This window comes from Macrotis lagotis, chromosome 1 (genome assembly GCF_037893015.1).
Source record: "Macrotis lagotis isolate mMagLag1 chromosome 1, bilby.v1.9.chrom.fasta, whole genome shotgun sequence".
NCBI lineage: Eukaryota > Metazoa > Chordata > Mammalia > Peramelemorphia > Peramelidae > Macrotis > Macrotis lagotis.
Window position 1 is genome coordinate 782,913,383 of NC_133658.1, and position 6,361 is coordinate 782,919,743.

The window sequence follows — 6,361 nt, forward strand, 5'->3', positions numbered from 1 at the left end:
ATCAATAAATATGTCAATATCCTGGAAATTTTGGCATACTGTTTCATAATGATTATTTACTATCACATAATTATCCATTGTTTCCATGATTTAGTCTCCATGATTTAGTTTCCATGATTTTCAATCTCTCTGAGCTCTAATGATCAATATTTTTAAAATTCCCTGAGATACACACACACACACACACACACACACACACATATATATTCTTTCACAGTTCCATTTGGAAGACAGCATAGGTCTTATTGTTCTAGTTTTTCCAGCAATAAATTCAATTCTATATTTTCCCTTTTGCTTATCTATTAGACTTAACCAAAACTTGGAGAAGGAACTCTCCTAATGCTATTGTGTTATTGTCTGTCTGTTATCCTTTGCAGCATGCTCACACATGCTCTTCCTAGTTCTGGCTAACTATATTGCTGGCATAGCACTTGAGTATATGTACTGAAAATTATTTGTGTGACTTGGCATCGAAAAAAAACATGAGTGCCTTGAAATGGTGAAACAATTTTCTCCCTGACTCCTGGACCAGAAGATCAGATTTCTCAGTAGACCTTTAAAAAGTAAGCAGTTCAGCTCTGAGTCCGCCACCCACTGCTTCTCCCGCTGCGTCCACTGGGAGAGGAAGAAAATGGCTGTGCCACCTATTTATGCTGACCTTGGAAAATCTGCCAGGGATGTGTTTACCAAGGGCTATGGATTTGGCTTAATAAAACTGGATCTGAAAACAAAATCTGAGAATGGACTGGAATTTACAAGTTCAGGTTCAGCAAACACTGAGACCAGCAAAGTTTCAGGCAGTTTGGAAACAAAATATAAATGGTCTGAAGATGGCTTGACATTCATAGAAAAATGGAACACAGACAATACACTGGGCACTGAAATTACTGTTGAGGATCAGCTTGCACGGGGATTGAAGTTGACCTTTGATTCATCCTTCTTGCCTAACACTGGGGAAAAAAGTGCTAAGATTAAGTCAGGATATAAGTGGGAACATATCAATCTTGGCTGTGACATGGATTTCGATATATCTAGACCTTCGATACGAGGAGCTGTGGTACTTGGCTATGAGGGCTGGTTGGCAGGCTACCAGATGAATTTTGAAACTTCTAAATCTTGGGTAACCCAAAGCAACTTTGCTGTTGGTTACAAGACTGATGAATTCCAACTGCACACCAATGTGAATGATGGTACAGAGTTTGGGGGCTCTATTTATCAGAAGGTGAACAAGAAATTGGAAACTGCTGTCAATCTAGCCTGGACAGCTGGAAATAGCAACACTCGTTTTGGAATAGCAGCCAAATATCAGATTGACCCTGATGCCTCTTTCTCTGCTAAGGTGAACAACTCCAGCCTGATAGGCTTAGGTTACACCCAGACTCTAAAACCAGGTATCAAACTGACATTATCAGCTTTGCTGGACGGCAAGAATGTCAATGCTGGTGGCCACAAGCTTGGTCTAGGACTGGAATTTCAAGCATAAAAGAAGTTGTACAATCACATAATTTTAAAATATTTTGCAGGATAGCTACCTTCAGAAATTAGTGTACCTTTTCATGTTGTATGTCTGGGATGCAAGTATTGCTATGCATCAATCACATTAGACCTCCAGGTTAAAGATGACACAGCTTTAAAGTGTTATCCTTTCAGAGATACAGAAGAAACCCGATTCAGAAAAAAAGATCCTTTCAGTTCCAGGCTTTCTCACAACAGCTTTCAGAATTTTCCAAGGATTGAAAGGGGGTGCGCATTGAGCCACCTTTTTCATCTAGAGATAGCTGCTAGTGGAAGGCAATGACATGTAGAAACAGTATGTGTCAACTGATTACATGAATGAAATTTTGACTTTTTGAGAATTCATGGTCCATTGCAGTCAACTTGGCTACATATCTATCCTGAGTGGGTAGAAGGAGGCTCATTCCTTGATGGAGTGAAAACTTGTCTGAAAAGGGGACTCTTTTTTTTTTAAAGTCAAATCCTTATGAATTATTCCAGTCTTGATTAGTTACTTCTGCCAAAAAGTTGTCTGCAGAGTCCTTTAGGGGTCCACTTTGTACCATTTTGTTGTGGAGCCAGTTTGATGTGATGAAGCCAGTAATGTAGTACTTAATTCCCAGTCTCATTGTGGTTCCATTCACTTTGGCTGAGTTACATACAAAGAGGCTGCTAGGACAAGAATCATAAGCAGGGAAGAAGAGTCTGTATAACTGTGCTCACATAGTGACATCATTTGGAATCAAAATTGGACTTCTGTTGTATTCTCACACTAATTTTTTTAAGCAATTAATGGATACATTTTAGTCTTCCATATTGTGTGGAATTAGATGCCTTCCCCTCCAAATACTGTACTTTCCACCACTTAAAAATACAACTTGAATAAAATATTGAAGCCTCATTAAAAAAGTAAGCAGTTCAGTCAACATGTCTTTCATGAATTTAGATGTTAAGAATTTGTAATATATGTTTTATGTTGATATATGTGTTTGTCTGTGTTTTTCCCCCAGAATAATGTAGTTTCGTTGTTCATCTATTTTGAGTTTTTAATTTTTGTTTTTGCCTTGTCTGATAGCATGATTATAACTCTATTTTTTTTGTAATCATTTGATTCATGGTATAGGGGAAATACTTCATTATTTTTAACCTAACTTTATGTGACTAAATGATGTTAAAATCCACTTACCTCAGAAACCCTCTAAGGAAGTCAGAGACTGCCAATTATGTTAACATTTCACCCAGGTCTTGTCTTGAGTTTGTCCAAAAGATTTGTGTTTTAGATCTGACCAAATTTTATTGAATGTTTATATTATATTTTCACTGTTAATTAAACTCAGTTTACTTGTTTGAACTCTATATAATGTGAAATTGAACAGAAATTCAAGGGGAAACCACACCTCTTCCCAGTTTTCCTCTGTCAAATGACTTAATGAAATAATTTCCAAAACTTTTTCAGATTTTATTCTCAACCAACAGAAGTAAACTTTTTTAATCCTGTCATTTTTATTTTGAGTTTGTCTTCATTTGCAGGAGCAGAGGCAATTGGGATTAAATGACTTACCAATGTCACATAACTAGTAAATATCTGAGTCACATTTGAACTCAGGTCCTCCTGAGTCTAGGGCTGGTGCTCTACTCACTATGTTACCTAGTTGCCCCTATGTCTTCATTTTTAAAATATGTTTCTTATATCTGTGACTTTAATATTAAAGATCATACTATTACAAAGTGGGAAAGAAGTAGATGATGTATCTCATAATTATGAATAGGAGATTAATTCTTAAATGAGAGATAGAGGCAATTATAAAAAATAAAATAGACAACCAGTTACATGAAACTGAAAAGCTTCTCTACAGACAAAACTAACACACCTAGGATAAGAGGGGGAACTGGGTGAATAGGGAAAAAAAATCTTATATCAATCATATAAAAGAATTCTGTAAATCATTAATAAGATAAATGCAAATTAAAGATGTCATTTAAAAACAAATATAAATTTTATCTCCTTTTCTCTAGTAATAATTATCAATTTTCAGGGTGTGAAGTGAAACAAGTGTTGTTTTGATTTTGTTGACATTCATTAATTTGACCTTAATGAAGAATTAAACTCATATGTGTTAAACTCCAGAGTTTGTCCTAATAAGGAAGAAACAGAATTAGGCCAATATAGGTTAGCCTCTAAAATTTGGAAAGAACAAATGGTTAATAAGCTTATTTATTAAGTTCTCTAAGCCTGCATTACACATTTGTGAGGCCTGGTTAGAAATTGGACTCCCAGGTCTGTAGGAAAGAGGTACCCTTTCTGAAGTTAATGAAATTATTAATAATAGTTATTAATAATAATGATCCTTCTGCTCTTGATGAATGTGACTTGAAACATATTAAGGAACTCCTTTGATGGAGTAGTACCAAAAATCCCAACTATTGAGGACTCTGCCTTCTGACTATGCCAATGTATAAATATCCTCCCCCAAAAGGCCTCTGTGAGCTCATCCCTTTCATGCATGATTGACTATGGGCTTAGTGAACAATAAATATGTGAACATTACTCTTTTTGTCCTTTGTTAAAGCCAAACTCTAGGTAATCTTTCTCAAATCATAGGCTGCATTAGTAGAATTATCATGTGCAGAGTAAGTGGGATACCTATTCCATCGTACTCTGTCATTTTCTAGTACACTCTATCTAATTCTGTGCACTGTATTTTACAAAGCAATAGCTGGAGCGCCTTCAGAGAAAAGTAAATAGAATGGTCAGGGAATTAGAAACCATTCCATATTAGAATCAGTTGAAAGACCTAGAGAAAAACATAGTTTAAAGGAGACTTAATAATTGCCCCCCAATAATTTGTTTCTAGAAGAAGGTATAGATTTATTTTTCTTGACTCCAGAGGACAGAATTAGGAAAATTGGATGAAAGTTATAGGGAGGCAAATTTCAACTTAACACAAAGGCAACTTTTCTAATACTAAAATCTTTCCTCAAATGGAACAGCAGAGGAAATATTAGACAGAGGAAAATATTCTATAATTTATCTTTTTCTTTCTGAACTGGCCTTCATCCCATTGTTCAGGGCTATTGAAACTGCTTAAAACCCAACAAATCTGCCAAAACTTTCACTACATAGTCTACCTCATACATACCATTTGAAAACACTAAATTGACCCCTGGACATGCCCAATCTATTTGTTATCTATTCCTTAATTGTTTCCAGCTCTGCCTTAACTCCTCCCCAACTTTCCCAAATCAGACACAAGACCATATTTTAAGAAATCTTTCCTTTTCTCTTAACTTCGCTACTTTCTTAAGATACCTAAGAAATCAAACTCATTTGCAACAACCTTGCAACTGTCCTTAATTTTCTTTCTCTGTGCTCTTAACCCCTGCTGGCTGCTGATATTCAGTCCAGCTGCCACACTCTTATAACTGTCTTTACTTTCCTTCTTTACTTTGCTAAATATCCATTACTGTTGTGTGGGATAAAAATCCACTTAAAAAATAAAGATAGACTCCTCTAAGCAAAAAAAAAAATGTTTATTTTGGCTTTTCTCGAGAAAAGGGCATACTTCAAGTCTCACAAAGGTAGTGAAGATCAAGGAGCTGCCCTGAATTGACAGTCAAGCAAGATTATATGGCCTAATGCGATCCCCTCCACCTTCCTATAGTCCCTCTCTGTAGACTTTGGTTAGTCTTCAGAATTACATTCTACTTGTGAAAATCTACCCCAGCAACAAAGAAAAGAATGAAAGGTTTTCATAAAATATTACCTCACCATCCAGATGGTGAGAATAACCTTCAGGATTATAACTGTTTTATGGCAGTAATGTAACCTGTCTTTGGAACAGAAAGTCGAGAAACAGTCTACTTATCATCAAACAAGAGGAGGCTTATAAGCTTCTTTGGGATGCAAAGTTTTTCTCATGGGAAAAAAAAGTCTACTATCCTCAGTCAGTAAAAATAGTTTTATCAAAAATTAGGAGAGTGTTTGGAATACAAGAGGCTTTCTTCTAGAAATAGTTTAAGAATAATATATTCTTTCTTTAATATTTCTTAACGCTGAGAGGACTTCACTAGAAATATTAATGCTGAAATGTTTTTATTGGGAATATTTCACTCACTGTTTAATTCCTTTGCTTTATTACTTTAAGAGAATAAATCTTTTTTGTCCCTAAGTGCTTCTGAATCCAGTTGTCTTTTATGTGAATTCAATCACACTCTTGAATCTTAGTCTTGACCATCCTAAAACATTTTTCCTTTCATCAATGGAATTTGTGGGGTTTTTTAAGTATCAGAGCTTCAGTAGAAATTAGAATGTTCACTTTTGGAAGATTTGTAAACATAATTAACTTTTTGCTTCAGAATTAGCAAAATGGGGTGGGAGGGAGGGAGATTGGGGGAAAATTGTAAAATTCAAAATTAATTAATTAATTGATTGATTTTTAAAAAAAGAATTAACCAGATGACTTTGGAGGTTCAGTTAAGTCAGATTCTGGGTTCTCAATGTCTCATGTTCTCATTTCTCCCTTTCAGGTTTGGGTCAGCCCACAGAGCAACTGAATTGGGCATTTGAAGCACTTGGTGAGAATGGGGAGGAAGAGTGATAGTAAATGTCTGCCCTTGGAGAACTCTATTCCTCTTAACTCTATCATCATCATCATTATTATTGTTATTATTATTATTAATTAACTGTGTTCCTACTAGGGTAAAAAGGTCAGTGGGCTTTGATAAGGAATAGTTTGGGACAAACATGGAGAGAGTAGAAGGGATCGACTAAATGGATCTGCTGGGCATCTAGCCAGTTTGAAAGTGCACTTTCTTAGGTACTTAGTTCCAGGCTTCTAGCTTGAAATGAACAGTAATAAAGGCAGCC

The 6,361-nt window shown here is 35.7% G+C and overlaps 1 pseudogene; it reads left to right on the top strand.

The window, feature by feature from the left end:
- Positions 1-610: 610 nt before the first annotated feature.
- On the top strand, positions 611-1,570 carry LOC141488308 (non-selective voltage-gated ion channel VDAC1 pseudogene; annotated as a pseudogene).
- The last annotated feature ends 4,791 nt before the right edge of the window (positions 1,571-6,361 follow it).